Consider the following 27173-nt stretch of genomic DNA (forward strand, 5'->3'; position numbering starts at 1 on the left):
TTATCAGAAAAACTCAGCCACCTTAGCATATCGTGTCCAATTTAAAGTTTATTTGTATAAAATTAGTAAAATATAACTTCGTAATTCCAAGGAGAGTTTAAACCCTTACAGTTAATAATTTGAGTTATTGAAAATTAAATAAAACTTCTCCTCAGTTTTTTTGCGGGTGAAGTAGAAACCAAAAAGGATAACATAGTTTTAATCATCAAAGTTAAGGATAAATCATAACAAATAAATGGAAGTGTAGTTTCTGAAGAATTTTGTCTTAAAAAAATGTAGTTATATTTTCAAATAAGGTTACCTTTAGCCACATGTAGCTATGGTAATTGAAATTTAAAAGAATTAACACAAAATAAAATAAAGTAGATTACTTTCTTTGTCTCGCTGTCTCCATTTCACGTGCTCATTAGCTACATGTGAATAGTGGTTGCACAATGTACAGTGCAGACTTAAAACATCGCATCATCCCTGAAATTGCTATTGTGTAACAATGATCTGAAATGTGATTCATTTGAATTTTTCTGACAATAGTTATCAGAAGGCATTCAGACTGTACTTTTTTAAATCGTACTATATATTGCCATAATTGTCAGTAACATTTTCTTGACGATTGTATGTTGAAAACTCAAGAGAAAAACTCAATTAGAGCCATCTGAAAGCGCTCAGTGTGCATTTTCAAAAGAAACACATAAAAGCCGTATATGAAAATTGAAAATTTTATTTATTCCAGTAACAACAGTGCAATGTGTGAATTCATCAATTATTTGGTAACTAATACTGCCCATTCAGTGCATGAATCCCTTTAATGCCTTCAACCTGAGGTTTCAATAATTTAGGTACCTTTGGGTGTCCAGTAGTTTTCTCAGACCCTCTATTGCTCGCGTAAGGTAATCATTTATCTTAGTGGCTTTCAACACACATCGCCCATTTGAATCACCTTTAAAATTCATCTCCTATACAGGGGTCACCCAAGAAATTCTTACTTAGTACATTTGTGTGAAATTAGGTAGTTTAGATTTTAAAATATTTCAGTTCAGTTATTATGTTCACATCTATGTTGGGAAATACTGACTTAAATGATCTTTTAAAAATTTTATCATCAGGTAGACATCATACATTTACATGTAACTTGTTTCACTCTCTTGATATTATATTGGATAGCAGATACTTGCTTTTACATAATTTACATAATTAAGTATAAATTAACATTATATATTATAATATGTCTAAAATATTATAATAGATTAATTATAATAAATAGATTATAAAATAAAATAAAATAGCTACATAAATAGCTGTCAGCATTTTTATTGATGGAGTCTCACTCTGTTGCCCAGGCTGGAGTGCAGTGGCACAATCCTGGCTCATGCAACCTCCCCATCCTGGGTTCAAACGATTCTCCTGCCTCAGTCTCCCGAGTAGCTGGGATCTGCCTGCCTCAGCCTCCCAAAGTGCTGGGCTAACAGGTGTGAAGCCCTGCGCCTAGCTTATTAACTGTATTTTTAAATCCTCTTCCAAAAGGATAAAGTCAAAATCTGAGATCTGAGGTCACTTAAGTTTTCAGTGTTAGACTGAGAATCCTAAATGCAGAATGGGTGAAGATCTAGCTACTCTACTTCCTGGGTAAAACACCATTCAGTTCATTGGTAATCACAAATTAGAATGGATCTTCTAACAACCAAATGTTATCCGGTTAGATTGCTTATTAAATTTAGGTGCTAGCATTTGGGAATACTGAAGGCTCCTCATCCCAGCATACAGGCAATGTGAGAAATTTAAAGGCCAAGAATTTGGATGGGGGTTCTACATTACATGGAGGCAGCCTCTAAGGTGTTCTCCAAAAGTCTCTGCCTCTGGTGTTTATACCCTTGTGTAACTTCTTCCCCTGGAATATTCCTGACCAATTGTTTCTGGCCAATAGAATATGGCAGAAGTGAAGGGATGTCACTTCTGAGAACAGGTTATACAAAGAGTATGGTTTCTGATGTAGGTTATACAAGGACTGTGGCTTCTATACTGGGCTCCTCTCTCTCCTCTCTTTGTCTTTGATATGCGCACTCCTAGGAAACAGTCTTCTTTCATGTAAAGACAGCCCTGCACAGAAGCCTATGATTTAAGGGATGAGATCTGCCAATAATCTAGTGAATGAACTTAGGTGGTCATCCTCTCCTCACCAGTCAAGTCTCCAGGTGAAATTGCAGCTCCAGCCAATAAATTGTCTGCAAACTTGTGAGGGACCTTTATACAAAGGCAAAGCTGCCGTTGGATTCCTGAGGCTCAAAAACTGTGAGATTACAGTATTTGTAGTTTTAAGCTCTACTAACTCTGGGGGTAATTTTTTCATGTGGCAGTTCATACATAAGATCCATTCTTTCAAATAAGTTACCATTGAATATTAAATATTGCATACTGGAAAAATCTACTTTTAAAACTTTGCCAAGGATATGTTTTTAAATATTGTGCCCTGGCAAAGAGCAAATTTGGAATCAGCAAAATAAGTATTGCCAGCATTTACACAGATTGAACAAGATGGTATAATGTGCTCTTTTTTTTTTTTGGCTGTTCATGGAGGAAATATTTTGGCAAAAGATTTGTATGTGAAATTCAAATTAGAGATATATAAGAAATTTCTCATTCAGATAACTACTTTTAAGAAATGGTTCTGAATCTCTCCGTCTAATATATTTATTGTGTATATTTATCTACTTAGATGTACATCCAATTATTCTTTTTTCTCTGTGTACGTTGTGAGGATAGAGTTAACACAGCAGATCTGTTTTACTCAATTATTGCTAATCTCTGTAGCCGCAAAAATAACCACTGGTCAAATGCTTGAAAATTAAATTACAGGAATGTTCACATGGTCACTGATTAGGGATGTTATCCTATAGGTCCAATGCAGTGGATCAAGCTGTGCCAGGCTGTCACCATTGTTAAAGTAAACATGAAGATTCATGATGTCATCTGGGGCCTGGTTTAGGGTCTGCACCATGGTTGGTCATGTAAATTGATCCATTTAAGAATATATATCCCAAGACTTAAGTTGCTTCCTCTGGTGGAGATATCTTGCATGTGTCTTCACTGTTCCTGGCTGGAGATAAAAGCAAGTTTTTCTGCCTTAACAAAGATCAGGAGACCTTCAAAGCCTCTTAATAACCATTCTACCGTTTTCTATGTATATTTTCCGTGCTGTTCCCACACTGTGTGCTTTGTTGTAATAAAATCTTATCCATGAGTTTGTGTGGTAACTTATTTGAAAGAATGGATCTTATTTACGAACCGCCACATGAAAAAATTACCCCCAGAGTAAGGTCACATAAGTCCTTCTAGCTGATCACCAAATTATTGGATGGTAATGGGACTCTTGAAGTATAACAAATATCCTATTACAAAAAATTTGCTGTGACTGATGAGAACTCTTAAGCTTGAAATTAGCTAACTAAATTTTAAGATATTTTGTTTATCTTTAATAACATTGCATTTTACTTGTCTCTAGGAAAGTCTGGGTAAAATTTTGTTTAAATGGTCATTGTATACCTTTTAGGATTGATTTTTTAATGAAAAAGAAAAAAATAACAAATGGTAAGGTTATGGAGAACTTGGAATTCTTGTGCATTGCTGCTGGCAATATAAAATAGGGTCATACCTATGAAGAACAGTGTGGCAACTCTTCAAAAACAACAACATAGAATTACCATATGATCTAGCAATTTTACTTCTAGGTATATACCTAAAATAACTGAAAGTAGGGTCTTAAACATATATTTGTATGTCCATATTCATGACAGCACTCTTCACGGCACCCAAAAGGTAGAAGCAATTCAGTGTCCATTAACAGGTGATCTGATAAAATGTGTCATATACATACAATGGAATATTATTCAGACTGTAAAAGGAAGGATATTCTGATACATGCTACAACATGGAATAACTTTAAGGACATTATGCTAAATGAAATAAGTCAGTCATAAAAGAGAAAATATTGTATGATTCCACTTATATAAGTGGCCTAGTCAAATTTATGCAGACCGACAGTAGAAGAGGGAGAGAGAAATAGGAAGTTACTGTTTAATAATGATTACAGAGCTCTAGTAGGGGAAGATGAAAAAGTTCTGGGGATGGATGGTGCTGGTGGTTGCACAACAGTTTGAATGAACGTAATGCTACTGAATTGCACACTGAAAAAATGTTTAAAATGTTTATTTTACATATATTTTACTAGAATAAAATTTTAAAGGAATTTTTTCTATCTTTAAAATAAATGAATGGAATCATGATAATATCCCTATTATATATCTTGTTAGAGATAGAATATATAAACTTAAAAATACTATTCTAATGGGTCAGTGAATAATAAAATTAGGTTTTAAAGTTGTCACCTTACTGTCACTCTTTAATTTTTTAAAATTGATTGCAATGCATTCCAAATTAATGTTCCAGAGACTCACATTCTTGTTGCTACAGACACCCAATTGAAGGAGAAGGAGTAGCTTCCAGCTGTCTGGATGCCTGGCATAGTGAAAAGCAAACATCAGAATGTGGGACTGAATGATTGGAAAAATGCAAAATTAGTGTATTTCAGAGAGAGGCACAAATGTGGAAAATAGGTATTCAGGGATTGAAAGTTACATTTACTATCAAAGATGAATATAGAGTCCTTCTCTAATTACTTAAATCAGTTACTTAAACCTCAGAGCAAAATATGAATATCAGGGCAATCATTTCTCAACATTCCTGAGTCTCAAGAGTAAGATCTGAATAAATATGCAAGGTTTTAATTTTTGTAGTATTGACAAAAAAAATAAATACTTGCTCTTCACTTACCTTGAATACATACGGTCAGGTTTCATAAAGTGTGTAATTGCAATGACTAACTGAATTATCTTAGTTCTTTTTAATATTTTTTTGATATTCCTTTTTTAAATTAAACAATAGAATACCTAGACGTATGTTGCCATCTGCGGTGTTCATCACTTCCATTCATCCACATCCAAATGCTTTTAAAGTTATATCAACATGTCCCTAAATTGTTTTTTAATGAATCTTTTCTCTCTGTTTCACAAATGCTTTTAATTGAGCCCATTATAGTTCCTTATCTGGAATATAAAGAGACAATTACAAATAATCCTGTTGTATCTCTAGTTCACATCCACCTTCTTCATTGCAACTAAAGTTGTCATTTTAGGAAGAGAGACCATAACAAGTCTTGTTAAAACTCTCAATAGTTCTTCCTAATTATTGGGCAAAAGCAAGCTACTTTAACTGTTGAAAATGTGCTTACTTTATGGTCTCCCTTACTGATACTTCTTCAGTTTTACCCTAGGCTCTGCCTATACTGAGCTACTTGCGCCTCTCCGAGATTATCATGCTTTTTATGTCATTATGATTTTGACTTGTTATTTCCTTGCCCTTTTTTTCTTGTCTGCCAAACCATTTTCTATCAAATATCTGCTCCTGTGTTAGTACTGTGACATCTTCTTCCGCTACTGCTTCTTCCCCGTTTCCCACAAGCACAGTATGTTCAGGCTTACACTTTCTTTGTCATTTCTCTTAATATCCATCTCAATATAACTGAATTATGTAAAAATGTATTGTCTTCATCATTAGCTATGATGCACTGTGCAATGAGTCCGTGGGTCTTTGTCTCCCATTGTCTAGCATTATATCTAAATTATGGAAGGTAATAAGTATTCTTTAATGCATTACTTCATGCCTAGTTTAATTATAGAGTTGACTCATTCATAATGGAATTGAATTATCATGATTGCTCAGTTGAATATAGCCCAGTCATTAGTCAGCAGACATAACTTACAGAGAGTTTTGGAGAAGTCCCAAGATACCAGCTTCAGAATGTGTAATCATCACCATGCTCCACGATTCCTGTTCTTCTCAGCTTGCTAAAGACAAGCTGGAGCTTATCCATTGATTGGTTCATTTAAGAAATATTTGCTAATTAATTACTAGATATTGAGTACATTTTGAAGACATAGAGGTAACAACAGAGGTAGTCAATGATCTCATGGAGTTTCTATTCCAGTAGCAAATACACAAATATAGAATGTAAAGTGCTATAAATCAAAAGCTTGGAGTAACAAAGTTTGTGGGAGTGGAGAAACAGGTATATTTAAACAAAGTCACAATAAATGCATTTCTTAGGAGGTGATGTTTGAGTAAACTTGAATGAAGAGGAGAAAGCTGTGTGACAATATTTGGAAAAAGCATCCCTGGCATATGAAAGGGCAAGTGACAAAAGTTTAATAAGGTGACTTAATATTCTTGTTCAAGTGAGGGAAGCAAGATAAGGCAAGGGAAGAAAGCAAAGAGAAAACAGTCTTAGCTAGAAACTTTGTCTAATTCCATGAAAAAATTCAGTAACAGAAATTTCTCCACAGCATTACTCTCATCTTGAAGCAGTAAGACTGGCTTTGGTACCTCTCTGTGTCAGACAGTCCTTAATTAAGAATGAGCTCCCGGATTGGAGAGTTAGCGTCTGAAAGAGGCAACCTCAGTTTAGCTGTAAAGGGGAGGGGGAAGCTATGAGTTGTTATCAGTCAATTGGGGGATGGGTGTGCCTGTCCTAAAGGTGGAGACCAGTTTGGCTTCTTCAATTGAAAGCAAAAAGGATAATTTGGCTAGAGCAGTGACTATCAAACTTTGCTGCATATTTCAATTATTTGGAAAACTTTTAAAACTCTTAATTGCCCTGACTACACCACAGATCAATTAAACTAGACTAACTGAGGGCATTACCATGGACTCAGTAGTTGTAAAGTTTTCTGGGTAATTCCAATGTGCAACCGAGTATAAGAACCACTGTGCTGGAGTAGTGTGATAGAAAAAGAAAGAGGAACACTGTGCATACTGGAGGTTGGGTGTTCTACCTCATTGGAATATTTGATTATTTTAACCACAGAAATTATAAAATATGATTAATATTTTAAAATTATTTATTTTGCTGTCATGTAAATTCATTAGAAATACCAGAGAAACCAGTTAAAAAGCCACTGCAGCAATAGAAGTAAGAAATGATAGCAGTCTGGATTGGTTGATGGTAATTGAATTGGTGAGATGTGGACAAATTCATGATGTGCTTTGAATGTATAGACAATAAGCTGAGGATTGGGTGTTCATTATGAGGGAAAGAAGGAGTCATGGATTTACACTTGGAGGTGCCATCTATTGAGATGGGAAAAATAGGAACCTTGGAGAGAAATGATGCCAGTGACAGAGTTCAGATTTGTAAATGTTAATTTTAAAACTCTAGAATTCTAAGATGATATACCCAGTAGGCAATCAAATACAGGATTCAGAAACACAGAGAAGTAGAACTTACAGATAAAGACATGGTAATCCTAGTGTTTAAATGATATCCGTAGATGATGATATCACCTAGGGTGTGAGAAATTATTTCTAAAGAGGGAGAGGAATCAGAAAGTAAATTCAGAGGCATCTCAAATTTTGGAGTTTCTGAAAGTGAGTGGAGTCAATCCGGAAATCGAAAATGAGACTTCAGTGGTTTCTGTAGAAAACTAGCAAAGTGTGGAACCCTAGAAACTAGGAGAAAAGAATAATTAATCATGACAAATGCTGCTGACAGTCAAAGACAGAGATTAAAGATAGAAAATGAATTTGACAAAGAAGACACTATTTGTGACTTTGATAAAAGCAGTTTCAGTGGAAAGTTAGAAATAAAAGCCTGTTTTGAGTGAAATGATGAAATGTGAAAAGGGATAAATGGTAGTGGGGAACCAGTGGGTTTGGAACACCATGGAGGTATTTTACAATGAAATGTAGCAGAGAAATGTGACAATGACTGAGAACTATGGTATCTATGGCCTTTTTGTTTATTTAAAATGTGAGATATTAGAATATTCTTTAGGAATGGTGAATTTTTTAAAGACAATATTGATGATAGATGAGAAAGAAACTATTTGTGATCAAAAGCAAAGTCCAGACTTCAGGTCTGAATAAGACAGTGTACCTGTATTTTTCTGTGCTCCACCCCACTAAGTACAACTGTAAATCCTGAAATGATGAAAGAAGTAACTAATTATTAGAGTGAGGATAATGTGGACTTAAAAGACAAGATGCTGTTTAGAAAATGGGATACTTGATATTAAAATGTTGAGATACGTGGTTATTGGTAATAACTAAAGTTTCACATGACTAAGGAGATGTTCGAGAGTAGAAAAGATGATTGAAAGTAGATTTAAAAAAAAACTAGAATGTCAGAATTTTTATCTGTAATCTATATGGATTCTAAAGGATTATAAGTGTAGTTCCAGAAAATAAAAAGCTAAACATACTTAGGGCCAAAATGATTTATGGCAAAATTATTATTATGTTCTAGAAGACACACTTTCATTTCTGTTCTGAATAATGAGTGAAATCGAGAGTTCATACTTATTCTAGTAATGCAATTAACACCAGATGTGAGGTTTCCAGTTTTGAAGAATGTATATTTTATGTGAAATTCCAAAACTGATCTAATTATGAGTCTTATTTGAAAAAAAATTAAAAATCCAAATTTGTATTCAACACACGTAAACAAATGTTTAATTAAGAAATTCAGACCTTTAATCATGACTTTACAATTCATCACAGCTGAAAAATGGATGGGTGTCCTATTCATTGCCACTATTTGCCTATCTCTTATTGCAGAATATAAATGTTAACACATTGTCATATCAAGGGCTGAAGCAGAAATCAGATCTGCACAACTGGAACACATACTTCTAAAGTGATAATGAACTACAACTTCAGAATAGTCACGTTTTCCACCAGTGCTGACCATATCGTGGCATAACTCTAGCCTCTGTTTTGTTCTTTGATTTCATCTGCTGCTGCTCTCTACTTCTCTGCCCTGTATAAAAATCTTTCCAAATTGCCTGCCATCCCTTGCGCTTCATATTATCTTTCATGGTGGTTTTTTTTTTTTTTTCTGTCTTCACACAGTGTTCTCTATTACTCTCCTCATTTATTTTGCAAACTCATCCTTCAAGATACAACGGCACATGAAGTTTTCTCAAAAATTAGTTAACCAATGTCTCCTTTGCTTCTCCTATACCATTTTATCACACCAAAGTGTTATTTTTTTAAATTAGCATTTGTTTCTTTTTCTTGTTAGACTCTGACACCTTTAAGACAAAGATCATGCCTCATTTACCTTGTGTCCTAGGAACTGGCAAGGTACTTGAGAAGTAGCCCCATTCATGAATGGGTAAACGAGTGAATAAATGAATGACACTATTTATTATCAGACTATATTTTGATACTAAAGCATATCATTCAAATGTTTGAAGTTCAGTTATGAGGCATTTGGAATGTATAATGACAAAAATTAAGGACAGGAAAAAAAGACATGGGAAGTATAACACAAGAGTATGTGGAAAAGTTAAAAATAAGACCACAGGTGTCATTGCTGAGGAATAATTTTACTTTTTAAGTGTAGCCTGCTAAGAAATGTCTTTAAAGTAATGGAAAGAGAGTCTATAATTAAACTGTCTTTTTTTTTTTCAACTAGTGGCCTTTTTATGGTCACTAGATGGAGAAATGTGAATGGAATCTATAAGATATCACTCATGTGGCATATGCAGTTTACATATCTGGTATCACGAAAAATTACAGTGGGATAATATTGATGTTCAGAAGAGACACAGTTTGTGATTTTTAAGAGTGCAAGCTTGAAAACTCATCTTTGATCTACCCCACCCCCCCAAAAGGGCATAATAAGTTAGAAAAACTCCAAATCTTTGATTTCATATTTTAACCCCCCCTCCCTGTTTTTTCCAACATTGGCCCCTTGCTTATTTTTTTCCAGGTTGCCAATACTTGTATCAATAATACTTCTGTTCAATGACACATCTGTAATGGGCTTCCTTTTTTGTCTCACTTACCCATTCCCTTTTCAGTTGTTTTGGGTATTACCTCCCAAGGAAATTACTTGAACTTACTCTTTTCTCAGAGTCTACCTGTGGGAAAGCCTGAACCAAAAGAGCTAGCACTACTGGCAGTAGCGATACTGAAACTGAGTTTTGTATACAAGAATGAGATGAAAACATGCTATCAAAGAAGAATAAACAGATTGCAAAGTAGAATGAGGATGTCGTATCCAGGATTCTATCATTCATTTTTCACTGAAAGCAAGGTTGAAGTTGTGTAACATAAAGCTGTAGATATAAATATGAAACAGCATGCAAAAAAGCCTCGTATACCTTTATAAGGATGGGAGGTTTTAAATCACGTGCAGTAGAAAATTATATAAAGAAGACTTAGCAAACCAGAATACTTGTATTTTTGTTGTGTGAGTAGATGAGACTACTGAAATAATGTATCCACAAGATGATGCGAAATTGATTTCAGCTGTGCCAAGGATGGCAAAGCGGTACAGAGAAATTGAAGACAACTTTGGAATTTATAATCAATAGAACTAAAAAAAAATGGATATGTCAGAATGGAGACTCAAGTTGTGCTGCTTGATTCAATGGCAGTAACACTTGGTAACATTCAATTGGTAACGTTTAGTAAAGTCGTGGTTATAGGAGGAGAAATAAACTGGAAAGTAAGGTGGAGTTTGACCAGTAACCGCAATAAATTTAGTGTTTGTGAGATTGAATTTGAGCTTCTTGTCTACTATCCTGTGGAAGTTTGGAGAAATATGTTTCTGTAGCTCAGTGATATTGTTAAGTATTGATAAGGACTCTTGGTAAAACACAGTAGTTTGTATCTTAGTGCACACATTTAGGAAAGGGCTGAGAGGAGTTTACCCACTCAAGAGTATGCAACAAGGAAGCAAGAGATCATTGATTCCGCATCTAGAAGTAGATATTAGCTCCAAAATCTCACTAATTTTCAACAATGATGGTGTTTATAACTATATTCTGTGGTGCCTTGATGTTCAATAGTGGCACTTCTATGGCCAACAACCCTGCTTCAAAAATAGTAACTCGGTTCTTGTCTGGCTCTTCTAATTTACTATGGAAATTCAATTAAAAATTATTCTAGAGGGAAGGGGAGCTCTCAAGTTAATAAAATAAAATAAATTGAAACCTAGTATACCAATTAGGGAAGCATAGACAATAGATAAGCATGGATTGAAGCCTCAGAAACAGTGTTGTTTAAAGGACAATTTGAGAGGAATGGTCTCACATAGTGATAATGAAGTCATTTGCATGAAAATTTCTGTTATAATAGAACTATTTGACAATTAGTTATGTATAAACACATAAAAGATCACCTGTATTCATATGTATAAAAATGCAAAGAGAGAAAGAGTATGCTAAAAACATAAAATAAAACCGTAAGATTTTAATAGACCAAATGCGTTAATCAGCAGTACTAAATTTGATTGTGCTTCAATAAAATAATAACAATGTTTTTTCAATGTTTACAGTACTAGTCTTGATAAGGATAGTAGTGAAGAGAATATAGTTGTTTCTTAGTAAATGATCTTGTTATGATTCTTGATTGTGATTAAATAATTTCTAGTTCCAAAGAAAGATATGAGGACTTCACTCTTCACAGAAAATAGACTGCTCACACAAATTAGATGCTACAGCACTTTATTGCAACTGCTGATTATCTTTCATCTCATTAAAAGCTGTTGAAAAATAATTTATTATTTAGTTGCTAAGAGATTATAAAAAATTCATTTTTGCTAATGGCACAATCAGATTACATTTTATTGCTCAATTTTTATTGGTCTTGATAAGAGGGCTGTAGATTAATTGTATCTTTATTTCACCATCTCAGAAACATCAAAAATTATGTGTGCTGAACTAGGACTTACTTAGACCGAATAGATTTTGCTTTATTTCAATTAAATTATTTATAAGGCTAAAGTAGATATAGCAAATTCATTATTTATATTTCTTCTTGTATATTGTATTCTACTAGGCAATTCATATAGAAAATCAAATTAAATTATTCCTAACATGCCCAAAATTGGAGTAAAATATTTTTAGATTTACAGTATTCAACCAACTGGATACAACTTGCAAAAAACTGACCTGTTGATTGCTCTTATATAATACAAGCAGAATCTTTGAAGGGCAGATGCTGAAGAAAATGGAGAAAAGGGAATAGAAACAGAGCATTTGCTTGTGTTTTCTAAGATTTATTTTCCTGGAATCCTGTACTTATTTTCCTCGCCAGTTCTATAATGCACTCTAGGAAGACACTGGTATGAAAATGTTCCAGCAAACTCATGGGCACATTAAACTCCTTTTAATTCCCCTTGGTATAAAAGAGACCAAGCTGAAATGTATAAAGACATATTTACTCAATAGAAGTCATGAAGAAAGCTAATTGTAAGTAGCTCATGTTCATATATTTTGCTAGACTGTCAGTCTTCCTATATATCAGAAATCTTTTGGGTAGCCAGAATCACTTGTGCTAGGGAGAAAAATCACCTCAACAAATTCTCACTTCCTAATCCCTGGTATTACTCCTGTGGATACATGTCATGGGTACATTTTATTCCTCCAAAAGATGTTAAAGTCCTAATTCCAAGTATCTATGAATATGGCATTTTTTTGGAAATACGGTCTTTGCAGATGATCAAGTTAAAATGTGGTCATTAGGTAGACTCTAACACAATGTGACAGGTGTTCTTTATAAAAAGGGGAAATTTTTGGCACATAGATATGTCTTCTGGCCTCCAGTCTCTATTTCAATTTACATTTATTAGAATGTAAATGTATTTGAGCTTGCGAGATGAAGCATGTATGTTGTTTATACCACCAAGTTTGTAGTACTTTTTTATGGCAACCCTAACAAACTAAAACAATACGCTACTGTTACATGACAAAGGGAATTAATCAAAGATACTCTTGCAGATAACAGTGAAATTTGATAATGAGCAGACATTCAAATAGGGAGATTTATCCTGGATTATTCGGGAAGGCCCAACCCAATCATATGAGTTATCAGAAATGTAAGAGAGTGGCAGAAGAGTAGGTCACAGAGATGTGATATGAGAAATACTTGGTATCTGGCAAGGCAACAGTCTCCCTGAGAGCATCCTGAAAAAAAAAAAAAAAAAAAAGCATTCCTTCCCACGTCTTTATCTTAACCAGGTGAAACCAGCACTGGCCTCGTGACCTACAGAAATTAAAGATAATAAATTTGTTGAAAGCCACTAAGTTTGTGGTAATTAGTTACAGAGGCCATAGAAACCCGATGTATCTCTAACCCATTGTGGTAGAGTACTCAAAGGAAGGTTTAGGGAGATCAATGTCATATAAAATGACCCTTCCTGTCTTCATGGGCTTTACTCGTTCTCTGGCATATAGTCTTTATATGGGATTTCTACCTTTTAATAAGGATTGATGTGAAATTTGCATAAGATTTATTGAAGATTTGTACAAACAAGTGTTATTTTGTTCTATACAGGTGTGTAGCCCAGAATATAATTTTCTAAAAATAAGTAGGACTATTGTGCTCAATATTGAATGATAAAGCATAATTACTTTAAAGCAAAAGAGAAATGAATTTGGGTAAAAAACAATAACAACAAAAGTTTTAAAGTAAAAATATGCTTAAGAAGGTTATTTCATGTATGCATGTGTTTATGTTTCTATGTAGAAATGTTTATAGTAACATATCTAATATTTTTAAAAGTCTTATTTCAACTATTACAGATGAAAAATTTATTCCTATAATTCTTATAATTTTGATAAAACTCAAACATGACATGTACTCTTATTATTTAGTGTTACCAGTTTCCTTTTATGAATTCAGTCCATATTTCTCTTTATGTCTCAGAAGTAATGACAATTTGTTCATTTTTGATAGTTTTAATCTTTGTTCTCAACCACAAACAAGGTAGCTGAAGGGTGATTGTTCAAAGAACGACTCATTAATCAACACTCTCTTACTTCCTTTTTCCCATTTACATAATCTGAAAATAAATTACAGTTGACTCTTGAACAATAAGGGTTTGAACTGCATAGGTCCACTTGTGCCCAGGTTTTTGTCCACCTCTGCCACCTCTGAGACAGCAAGGCCAACCGCTCTTCTTCCTCCTCCTCAGCCTATTCAACATGAAGATGAGGAAGATGAGCTTAATGATGATCCCTTTTCACTTAATAAAATGTAAATGTATTTTATCTTCCTCATAATTTTCTTGATAACATTTTCTTTCCTCTAGCTTACTTCATTGTAAAAATACAGTATATAGGATCTGAACACAGTGGTTCACAACTGCAATCTCAGTACTTTGGAGGCCGAAGTAGGCAGATGGTTTGAGCTCAGGAGTTTGAGTTTAACCTGGGCAACATGGCATGGCCCCATCTCTAGAAAAAAATGAATAAAAAATAGTCAGGCAGGCGCCTGTGGTCCCAGCCACTAGGGAAGCTGAGGTGGGAGGATCTTCTGAGCCTGGGGAGTTCCAGGCTGCAGTAAACCGTAATTGTGCCACTGCACTCCAGCCTTGGCAACAGAGTGAGACACCATCTCAAAAAAAACAAAATAATATAGTATATAATGCATATAATATATAAAATATGTGTTAATTGACTGTTAATGTTATTGATAAGGCTTCTGGTCATAGTCTGTTAGTACTTTCTATGGGAGTTAAAAGTTATATATGGATTTTCAACTGCACGGGGGTTGGCACCCCTAACTCCTACATTGTTAAAGGGTCGACTGTAATCCATAATTAAGTCATTTAACATTTATCTTTCACCACTGTTTTGTTATATCACTTGCTTCTGGCTTTCATAGTCATTCAGTATGGTAACTATTTCAAATATTATTTTTGGTGTAATTTTTTTTTACCAGGATATAAAACATATCCAAACATACATTTCTTTCCTTCCTATTCTTCCACCTTAACATGATTTATGTCTTATTTTTCATTATATTTAAAATATTTTTAAAAGTTAGGTCCATTTAATGCCCTGCATTTTGCAATGGTATTTTATGAAACAATAGGTAATATTATGTCTTTGTTGTATCCTTAAGAGTAAGTGAAGAAAATGCTTCACGGCATGGGGAATAATCAGAAATATTTAACCTGCTTGAAAAAGAAACTTAAATAAGAGAAATGGATTTTCTTACTGTTGTAGAGGCTGGAAGTCAGAGCAATGTGAGAAAGGCACCAGCTTGGCTAGGTTCTGGCGAGGACCCTCTTCCTGACCTGCACACAGCTGCGTTTTTCTGTGTCCTCCCGGGGTTTTTCTTTGGTGTCTGAGCAGAAAAGGGGCAGGAGGAAGCTTTGGTGTGTCTGTTTTTATAAGGCCACTCTTCCTATAGGATCAGTACCCCGCCTTTAGAACTTCATTTAACCTTAATTACTTCCCGAATGTCCCTCTCTCCAACTCTAATCACATTGAGAGTGAAGCCTTTAACAGATGAATTTAGAGGGAAGACACATTCAGTCCATAGCAAGTATCATGTATTTGAGAGTCAGTAATGAATGCAATATTAAATAATTCCACGTAATACATAAGCAAAAAGGAAGGGAGGAAGAAGAAAGGAAGAAGGGAAAGGAATCCCAAGTATTTCATGTGTTAATAGTAACTGTTTTATTTTAATACCACTCATTTTATTTTACATTGCCTAAAATAAATGTATTTTACCCATTTCTACCACTTTACTTTCCTATTAAGTCCTGATTCTTAGTTCTAAGATCAGTCAGCCCCTGGCAGAACGCTACTTGGTTTTTCTGGGTAGGTGTCCTTGTCCTCTGGCTCTTCTCTCGGTTTTGTGTTTGAGACATATGGTTTCTCCACGTAGAGTTCTTCGTCATTAACCCCTCAAGTTCTCTCTAATTAAAACTCACCATGATTCAGTCACCTGACGTTTTAAAATAGTCGTATGGTTTTTCCAATGAAGCTGACATAATCTTTATTTTAAGACATCTATTTTTCCCCAAAATAGTATACCGATTATAAATAATGGTGAAATCATCACATGATATCTTCTTTACGTTATGTAATTTTACCTGCTATTTATACAATATGACAGTGTGTTTGTGTTATATCATATTTAAAAATGTAAGAAATACACTTTTCCAGTGTTGTTTTGCTAAGCAACTGAATCATATTTGTAACATTAAATAAAATGTTTACAGACATCTCAAGGACTTAATACTTATTGAAAAATTAATGGATTTTATATGAAATGCTTAATTTTTCAGAGAAAAACAAGTTCAGTTGAAAAGGTATGGGTGCCTGTCACATCTGTGCACTAAGAAGGGAGAGATTTGGAAGACTGTGACTCAACTTCTAGGGATAACAGCAGCATCTGAGTTTGATTTGACAAATAACAATTCACAAGTCACACAGTTTTCTTCTAATTCCCTTGAGGCTGAGCTGTTACTGGGAGATCATGAATAACAAAACAACTATTGGCTTTGTGGGCAAGTGAGAGATTTGGGTTCTATATAGAGAACTTTCAACTGGACCAAAATAATTAGTGTGTGTTCCGACGTATTCCACAGAATCTGGGACTGATTAAATAACAGACAGCTTCAAGTAATCATGGATTCTGGGAATGAGGGGCAAGACTTAACCCAAAGTCGGGAGAAATCTAATAACCTCAAAACAGGACCAGGGAAAATGCAAAAGCTTAAATCCAAGTTTGCTGTTGAGTACTTCCTTTCTTAAACAATAAAATAGATTAACATTGTCTTCTTCTATACATTGTATTTTGCCATTTTAAATTTTATAGAAACTCATGAGCATGCTATATAAAAGCTGAATCTAGAATTTTTTTTTTTTTTTTTTTTTTTTTTTTTTTTTTGAGACAGAGTTTCTCTCTTGCCCAGGCTGGAGTGCAATGGCTCACTGACCTCGGCTCACCGCAACCTCCACCTCCCGGGTTCAAGTGATTCTCCTGCCTCAGCCTCCTGAGTAGCTGGGATTACAGGCATGTGCCACCACGCCAGGCTAATTTTGTATTTTTAGTAGAGACAGGGTTTCTCCATGTTGGTCAGGCTGGTCTCGAACTCCTGACCTCAGGTGATTCGCCTGCCTCAGCCTCCTTAAGTGCTGGGATTACAGGCGTGAACCACCATGCCCGGCCTAGAGGTTTTTAATATTCATAGAAATGGATGATAAATAGCCATCCAATATTTTTTCTTGAGGGAGACAGAAAACAATTTTCTCAGCATTATTTTCGGTTCATTTTGTATGATTAGATGATGGTCCAATAGTGATGCTACACACTACTGGAAGTGTGCACCGCTGCCCACTAAATGAACCAGGCCCAGTTTCTGTCAAGGACAAGGTAAGCAGAAGTGTGATTTATTAGAAAACCATGGAAAATATGCTAGCATTCCCAACCACTTTCCTTCTGGATATTAGATACAAGAGCAGTAGAAGGTATTCATACTTTGTGGTTCATGATAAGGATAAACCGAGTAAGCCTATCAGGCATTTTTAAGTTCCCTGTGATGGTTACAGCGGCACGTCTGCAATTCCTTTCAGAAGCTCTAACAGGAGTGATTGCCCTTAGAATATCACCATTATTAAAAGCAGCAGTGGTAACTGGATTCCTCTCTTAGAGTGATTAAATTGATAAAGCAACCACAAAATGACACTTAAAATGACTTTAGATATCTGAGTAACAAAAGGGTTGGATACCATTATCTTATTTTTCTAAAGATGAGAACAGTCTATTTAAATTAAATTGTTTATTTTGACATAATTGTAGACTTACATGTAGTGATAAGAAATATTAACAAGAAATCCCATGTGCCTTTTACCTCGTTTTTTTTTTTGTTTTGATAGAAACACCTTGAAAATTATAGCACAGTATTACAATGGGGGTGTTGATATTCACACAGTCAAGATGGAATATTTCATCATAACAAAGTTCCCTTTTCTGCCCTTTTATAACCACACTCACTCTCCTCCATTGTCCCGCTCCTTCATCCCTGGCAATCACTAGTATGTCCCCCATTTCTATAATTTTATCCTTTCAAGAATGTATTATAAAGGGAATCATCTCCTGTGTAACTTTCAGGATTGGCTTTTCTCAGCCGGGATATTTCTCTGCAGATTCATCTAGGTTGTGGCATCTATCTGTGGTTGATTCCCTTTTATTGCTGAGGAGTAATCCATGACATGGACACAGCACAGTTTGTTTAACCACTCACCTGTTGAGGGAATGATGAGTTGTTCCCTCTTTGGGGCTATTATGAATACAGTTGCTATGAACATCCAGGGGCGAGTTGCAATGTGGGCACAAGCTTTGTTTTCTCTGCATAAGAGTACACTTGCTGTTTGGTGTGATAACTGCATGTTTAGTTTTCTAAGAAACTACCAAACTGTTTTGTATAGTGGCTGTACTTACATTCCCATTGGCAATATATCATTGTTTTCGTTTCTCTAATTTCTCGTCAACATTTGGTAGTGCCTCTATTTTTTTGTTTGTTTTGGTCAGATATATGATTTACAAATATTTTCCCCCTAGTTTGTAGCTTCTCTTTTTATCCCTTCAACAGGATCTTTCCCAAAGCAAAGGTTTTATTAACATTTGTTTAAATTCCAATTTATCAATTTTTTCTTTATAGATCATGTTTTTGGTGTCATGTCTAAGAACACTTTGCCTTACCCTATATCCTGAAGAATTTCTCCTATTTCTTTTTCTAAAAGAATAATAGTTTTGCATATTCGAAGTGTATGATCCATTTGACTTAACCTTTGTATGAGATGTGAGATTTGTCAATGTGTTACTTATAGATGTCCATTGCTCTAGCACCACCATTCTTCCTCCAATGAATTGCCTTATTTGTTGAAAACCAGTTAGACATATTTATGTGAGTATACAGTCTGTCTTATAGTTCTCTGCTTCACTGATCTATATATCTATCTCTTTACCAATGCAATACTATTTTCATGACTGTAGTTATATAAAGGCCTTAATTTCTAATAAGTGATTTCTCCCACTTCTGTTTTATTTTTCAGGGTTGATTTTAGCTCTTCTAAGGTCTGTGCCTGTCCACATGCATTTTAGAATAAGCTTTTCTATGTTTTGTTTTGTTTTGTTTTTAAACCCTATTGGGTTTTTGATAGGAATTGAATTATACCTATAGGTCAATTTGAGGAGAAGTGACAATTTTCAGTGTGTTGAATCTTGATGTCCATGAACACAGTATGTTTCCATTTATTTAGGTGTTCTTGAGTTTCCTTTGGCAGTTTGTGATCTTCAGCATGTACGTTTTGTAACACATTTTGTTAAATATATTTCTGTGTATACTATTTTTTCTGAGTGACTGCAAATAGTGCTGAGTTTTTATTTTCAGTTTCTGCAAGTTCATTGTTAGAATATGAGAACATGTTTCATGTTTATATGTTGATCTTGTAGTCTAACATTTTCTGAACTCACTTAGCAGTTCTGAGACTTTTTTTTTCTTTTTCTTTTTGTATAGTCAGTACTTTCTATGTAGATAACCAGGTCACCTGCATTAGGGTCAGTTTTATTATTTCTTTTGCAATATGCGTGTCTTATATCATCTCCTTTGCTTGCCTTATTGGAGATTTTCCTATTTGTACTTCAGTCAGCTTCTCGAATCTATAGATTTATGTCTTATGACAAATTTGGGAATTTTTCGCTTATTATTTCTTAGAACACCCTTTCACTTCACTCTTTCTACTTCTGTGATTCTGGAAATGTGAGTTGGATATTTTTTATTGCTGTAACAAGTTCTTGAGGCTCTATTCTTTTTTATTTTTTTCAGTCTATTTTTATCTTTATTCAGGTTGGGTAAATTATTTTAATCTCTTTTTAAGTTTACTCTCTTACCCATTGTCATCTCATGCTACCATTGAGCCTACTCAGAGAACTGGGGTTTTAAAGATTTTCATCATAGCATTTTTCAGTTCTATCAAGTCTATAATTTTTATTTGGTTTTCATCAATTTTTATTTTTTGCTGAGATTTTCTCTTTTTTCGTTTGTTTTCAGATAATTTTTGACTGTTGAAACATTTTATGATGGTTGCTTTCATGTCGTTGTCTGATAATTCCAACCTCTGGTTCATCTCAATGTGGGCAACAGTTGATTGTGTCTTTTTTTTTTTTTTTTTTTTTTTTACAGAGTCTCACTCCATCACCCAGGCTGGAGTGCAATGGTGTGATCTCGGCTCACTGCAGCCTCCACCTCCCAGGTTCAAGCAAATCTCTTGCCTCAGCCTCCCGAGTAGCTGGGATTACAGGCGTGCATCACCTCACTCGGCTAATTTTTTACATTTTTAGTAGAGACAGGGTTTCGCCGTATTGACCAGGCTAGCCTCAACCTCTTGACCTCAAGTGATCCTCCTGTCTTGGCCTCCCAAAGTGCTGGGATTACAGGCGTGAGCCACCACACCCAACCTGATTGTGTTTTTTCATTCATCCTGTGACATTCTCCTTATGATGGCTGATTTTTTTTTTTTTTTTTTGCAATCAGGATTTTTAGCTATATTTGTCAGGAGGCTCTTAGTTCCACTTACAGTTTTAATTTAGCACAGCGCCATCCTGTGGAGGTTTAGTACACAGGACCTGGCCCATTGCTGTGGGTCTAATGACGATTGAATTATCAGAGACTTTGAGGGACAATTTTGGACAGCTTGATTTATCTCCGATCGTGTTGCTGGGCTTCTCACTGAACGCTCCTGGTGTTGCTTGAGGAGATAAAGGAGCTACCTCCGTTTAAGTTGCCTGTTGCCTTAAGCTGGGGAAACAGAGTCTATTGCCCAGGAGACTAAGACTGCTTCTTGGGAAGGTGCTTGTGGAGGTGACATCCTCCTTGCTGATGAATTGTTGTCTCTGGGAAGGAAAGAGAGTGTCAGGTCCAGTAGTCTGGTGTGAAAGGAGCTTTCTCTGTCGTCTTATTGTCAGTGGGGCATCTGGTCAGCCCAGTACTACTAGGCTGCCCTGGTTTTGTTGAAGGTACTCTTAAGGAGAAATTAGCTTACCTAAGCCATCATCTGTTACTTGTTGGGAGGGGAGGGAGAGGTCAGAAAATGCTGGCTCCACAGAGGAATGAGATCATGTTTTTTGCACGGACATAGGTGAAACTGGAAGCCATTAACCTAAGCAAACTAACGCACGAACAGAAAACAAATCACTGCATGTCGTCACTTACAAGTAGGAGCTGAACAATGAGGACACATGGACACAGAGAGGGGAACAGCACACATTGGGGCCTATTGGGGGAGCAGGGGGGTGGGAGGAGAGCATTAGGAAAAATAGCTAATGCATGCTGGAGCTAATTCAACTTAGGAGACGGGTTGATAGACACAGCAAACCACCATGGCACATGTTTACCTATGTAACAAACCTGCACATCTTGCACATGTACCCAAGAACTTAGAAAAATAAAATAATAATAATAATAAAAGGCCAGAAGCGGTGGCTCACGCCTGTAATCCCGATGCTTTGGGAGGCCAAAGCCGTCAGATCATCTGCGGTCAGGAGTTCAAGACCAGACTGACCAACATGGTGAAACCCCGTCTCTACTAAAAATACAAAAGTTAACCTGGCGTCCTGCACATGCCTGTAATCCCAGCTACTCAGGAGGCTGAGGCTGGAGAATCGCTTGAACCCGGGAGGAGGAGGTTGCAGTGAGCCGAGATCGTGCCATTGCACTCCAGCCTCGGTGACAGAGCGAAACTCTGTCTCAAAAAAAATAAAATAAAATAATAAGAAAATGCTGGCTCTCGGTCACCTTTCTCTGTTAGGCAGTGGCTGTAAGATGCCTTGTTTCTATGATGTTCCTCCAGTCCTGATGTCCCTTCTTAGCGTGCTTTCTTCTTCTGACATTTCTGAGTTATGCTTTGGTTGTCCCTTCCATCATTTACTGGCTTTATATTGACACTTAGCAGGTAGTATCGGGGGAAAGGAGTCCACGTGATTTTTTTCTGGACTGGGACTCCAGTGTAATTTTATAAGGTACTTACATTAGATCTTGCTGTAACATAATCTCATATTGTACAATTAACTGTCAGTCTTATGTCCTAAAAAGGGATTTGTTTCTCTTTGAAATACCACATGGAAATCATCATGAGCCTAAATTATGGTCATGTACTAGACACTTTGGAGTAAATGCTATAGAAGTTTTTAGAGTATATGCAAATGTTCATTTTGCACTTGTGAAAATTATGTTTTATTAATACAAGTTTTTATATAACTGTCCTTTAGATTTTACCATGCTTGATGATTCATCATTGTGACATATCACAGCACAGCTGTTTGCCAGGAGTGACATTATAGTGAAGATTTATATAAAATATCTAAAAGTTATGCAGCTCTAATGCTTCCACTCCACGGGTAGTACCATTAATACCCACATTTAGGATAATAGCTCTGAAAAAAAAAAAAAAAAAAGTAGCTCCACAAAGAAAGGCTATAGTAGTGAAACTGTTTGTCTCTAACATTCCAGCAAAAGAAACATGGCTATAAAATCTGTGTCTAAAAATATCCAACATCTTCAAGGAGTCAACATTTGAAAGTTGAAATTGAATGGTCGATTTAAAGTAGTTCTTGTTTGGAAGGAGAGAGTGTCTACATTTATTGGTAACTTTGTAAATAAACTTTTGTATTTTAAAGTACTTTTAGACTTCCAGAGAAAATTCAAAGAGGGTGTTAGTAATTTTATAAATCATTAGGTTGTTGCAGTGTGGTGATAACAATTATGATTTGGTCTGGATTGTGTTTACAATGTGGTTGATAGTTAGAAATTATTAAGTTCATGCACAAATAATCCTGCATTTAATTATTATTGTAGAAAGGAGTCAGGATGGATTTTGCTTTTCATTACCTCCAAGTAAAATTTTGATCAGATTTTTTAAAAAGAAGGATTATATATATGGTACTGTAATTTGATTTGATTATGTGTTCAAAGCCTACATAATATACAAGGAAGACTCAGCTCTTAATACACCACTAGCTTTTTTTTTTTTTTTTGAGACGGAGTCTCGGTCTGTTGCCCAGGGAGTCTTGCTGTGTCGCCCAGTCTGGTGTGCAGTGGCGCGATCTCAGCTCACTGCAAGCTCTGCCTACCAGGTTCACGCCTCCCAAGTAGCTGGGACTGCAGGAGATGGGGTTTCACTGTGTTAGCCAGGATGGTCTCAATCTCCTGACCTCATGATCCACCCGCCTCGGCCTCCCAAAGCACTTCTATCTTGTAAGACTTTTCCTTTAATGCCTCCATAATGAATAATATATAACATTTATCGAGAGAATTTTAGTCTAGAAATTTCACAAAAGATCTAAAGAAACCTTACTTTTTAAAATTTCTTACATCAAAATAATGATTGAAGAAACAATTGAGATAGTAGGACTAAGTCATGTATTATTTACATAAGGAAAGAAAAAAAGAGTTCTGATTTATTTATATTGTTTATTTACTCTTATAATTGCTGTTATTTAACCTTTATTCTAAAGTGGCTTTAAAATAACTCTTATTATATTTATTTGGTGTAGAATAATTTTGCATTGAGAATTAATGATACGTCTGTTTAGTTTTCATTAGTTATCTGTCTTCATTGTGCTGTCAAATTTTTGCCTATGTCAGCATGTCTGTCTTTGTATGAGAGTAGAGGAAAATGTAATGGTAACACTTCTATGAGAAGCATTTCATTCACTAAACCAATCTCCAGTTTAAAAAGAATTGCATGTATTATACTTGTTAAAGTTTTCAAAGGATAGTCACCTTATCTAACTTATTTTCTCAATCTCTCTACATTTACTTATGAGAAAGCTAAAAGGTACTGACATAGAATGAATTTTTTTAAGATTACACAGATAAAAAATGAATTTAAGACAAACTTTACAGTATCAGGATCCAAATTCAAACAAAATTAATAGTAATACAATGAAAGGGAAGATTTTTTATGCTATCACAGCAGTTTAGCAGCTTTGAATTTTAAGGCCATCACCTGCAAAATTAATCCTGCAGATATTATTGGGGGCAAAGTTTTAGTGAGGAAGAAGGAAAAAGTGTGTAATGGAAAGAGTTCAAGATTTTGGTTTCATCTTCTGTTTCTGTGACCCTCATCAAAACACGGCAACCACTGTATCCTCATCTTTCGTATCAGTAAAAATGATATAACAGTTCTGTAATGGACTGAATGTGTTTCCCTCAAATTCGTATGTTGAAATCCTAAACCCCAAGCTGATGATATTAAGATGTAGGGCCTTTGGGCGGTGATTAGTGGCCTTATAAAAGAGACCCAGAGAGCTCTCTTGCCCCTTGTCCCATGTGAGGATGAAGCAGGAAGCCAGCCCTCTATGAAGGGAATCCTCAGATATTAAACCTACCAATCCTTTGATCTTGGGAGTCCCAGGTTCCAAAATTATGAGAAATAATTCCTGTCATTAATAAACCACTCAGTATATGGTATTCTGTTATAGCAGCCTGAACAGACTTAATACAAAAATTCGTAACCTTCTAAACTCCATAATGTTATTGGACAACTCACCCAGAAAAGATATGCATAAACATTAAGTTATGGATTATTATAATAAAGGTAATATTCAATGTGATGTCTACAATTACTTTATATGTGATTGACTCCAATTTAACCAAAATTTCCACAACCAGTTCGCTCTAGTTTGAGAGTCATACTCATGAGTTTTCTCCAAGATACAATTAATGAATCTAATAACTAACATTGTTAAAGTTTTGATATCAAACATGGCAACCCTTAAATGCTTTTAGTTGATTTATTAATTTTTGTTTCAATAAATGTGATTACCTAAATTGAGAAAACTGGACACAGTACAAAATATTTCAATGAAAGCTGTGAAATAAATTTTCAATATATGTTATGAAAACAGTTAATACAAATGTGACACTGTATTAGTCCATTCTTGCATTGCTATAAAGAACTATCTGAGATTTGGTAATTCATAAAGAAAAGAGACTGAATTGACTCACAGTTCCACAGGCTGTACAGGGAGGATGACTGGCAAGGCCTCAAGAAACTTACAATCACGGCAGAAGGCAAAGAGGAAGAAAGCACATCGTACATGTCTGGATCAGGAGAAAGAGGGAGAGAAGGGGGAAGTGCTACACACTTTTAAACAACCAGATTGCATGGGAATGCACTCACTGTCGTAAGAACAACAAGGGGGAAGTGCACCCCATCAACCAATCACCTCCCACCTGACCCCTCCTCCAACAATGAGGATTACAATTCTACGTAAGATTTGGGAGGGGACACAGAGCCAAACAATATTAGAAATCTGTTACTGCAATGGCACACGACATAAAGGCAATCACGAGGTGTGACATTTTTCAAGTTTTTAAAGAAAAATGCTCTCTAATTTATGGAAGTAATATTTTCTTAAATTCCCATAATATTATGAGCAGTTAAAAATTATGTAAAATGGACCAGGTGCAGTGGTTCACATCTGTAATCCCAGCACTTTGGAAGGCTGAGGCGGGCTGATCACCTGAGGTCAGCAGTTCAAGACCAGCCTGGCCAACATGGTGAAACCCCATCTCTACTAAAAATACAAAAGTTACGTGGGCATGGTGGTGTGTGTCTGTAATCCCAGGTACTTGGGAGGCTGAGGCAGGAGAATCCCTTGAACCTGGGAGATGGAGCTTGCAGTAAGCAGAGATTTCACCACTGCACTCCAGCCTGAGCAACAAGAGTGAGACACCATCTCAAAAAAAAAAAAATATGTAAAATGATATATTTTCACACAAGTTGTTTTCCTTTTATGATATTGAATCAGAGTTGTTCAAAGGTTGTTGTTCTTTAGAAAGAATGAAACTTAATTTATTTCTGAATTTATCACATTTAAAATTTAATTAAAGCAATTTGAAGCTTCTTAGTAAAATGTCTCCCAAAATGAGCTTTAAAATTTTACAATACCACTTTTTCTTCCATCTCTTTCTCTTCCTCTGTTAAATTGTCTCTTCAAACTGTCAACTAAAACCCAATATCAGCTTTTATAATACCTTCAGTTTCTTTTAGTAGGTATAAGCAAATATGAATACACACACGAATGCATATATAATTATATATATATATATATGATCTACTTTTACAAAAATATTGCTATATATGTATATACATTTTTCGTGACTCATGCTGTTTTTTAAATTATATGAGTGCGGTTTATTTTTTTCTGTATTTGCAATCTAATTAATTATTTTCCTTGCATTTTTACATTTTATTTTTATTTTTTATTATAATACTTATTTTAGGTTAAAAGGTACATGTGTAGGTCAGTTATATAGGCAAACTGCATGTCACAGTGGTTTAGTGTACCGGTTATTTTGTCACCCAGGTTATAAGCATAGTACCCAATAGGTATTTTTACTGATCCTCTCCCTCCTCCCACCCTCCACCTTCAAGTATGTCCCAGTGTCTGTTGTTTCCCTGTTTGTGTCCATATGTTATCATTGTTTGGCTCTCACTTATAAATGACAGCATGCAGTATTTGGTTTTCTGTTCCTGCATTAGTTTGCTTAGGATAATGGTCTCCAGTTCCATCCATGCTGCTGTAAAGGACATGATCTCATTCTTTTTTATGGCTGTGTAGTATTCCATAGTGTACACGTACCACATTTTCCTTATCCTGTCTACCACTGATGGGCATTTAGGGTTGATTCCTTATCTTTGCTATTGTGAATAGTGTTGCGATGAACACGTGTGCATGTGTCTTTATGGTAGAACAATTTACATTCCTTTGCATATGTACCCAATAACGGGATTCCTGGGTCAAATGGTAATTCTGCTTCAGATTCTTTGAGGAGCATCCACACTGCTTTCTCCCATTGCTAAACTAATTTACAAAGCTGAAGCATTGCGTTACAGGACTTCACACTATATTACAATGTTGCAATAACTAAAACATCATGTTATTGGTACAAAACACAGACACATTGACAAATGAAACAGTATAGGGAGCGTATATTAATACCACATATGTACACACAATGGAGAAAGGACCCATTATTCAATAACTGGTCCAGGGATAACTGGCTTGCCACATGCAGAAGAATGAAACAGGACTTCTTCCTTGCACCATGTGCAGAAACCACTCAAGATGAGTTAAAGAGTTAAATGTAAAATGTAAAACCTAAAACTATACAAACCCTGGAAGCTAACCTAAGAAATATCGTTCTGGACATAGGTACTGGCAAAGATTTCATGACGAAGATACCAAAACATCTTGTTGGCGAATATGCAACAAAAATGAAAATTGACAAATGCCACCTAATTAAA

This window comes from Macaca fascicularis, chromosome 18 (assembly GCF_037993035.2).
Source record: "Macaca fascicularis isolate 582-1 chromosome 18, T2T-MFA8v1.1".
NCBI classification, from domain to species: Eukaryota; Metazoa; Chordata; class Mammalia; order Primates; family Cercopithecidae; genus Macaca; species Macaca fascicularis.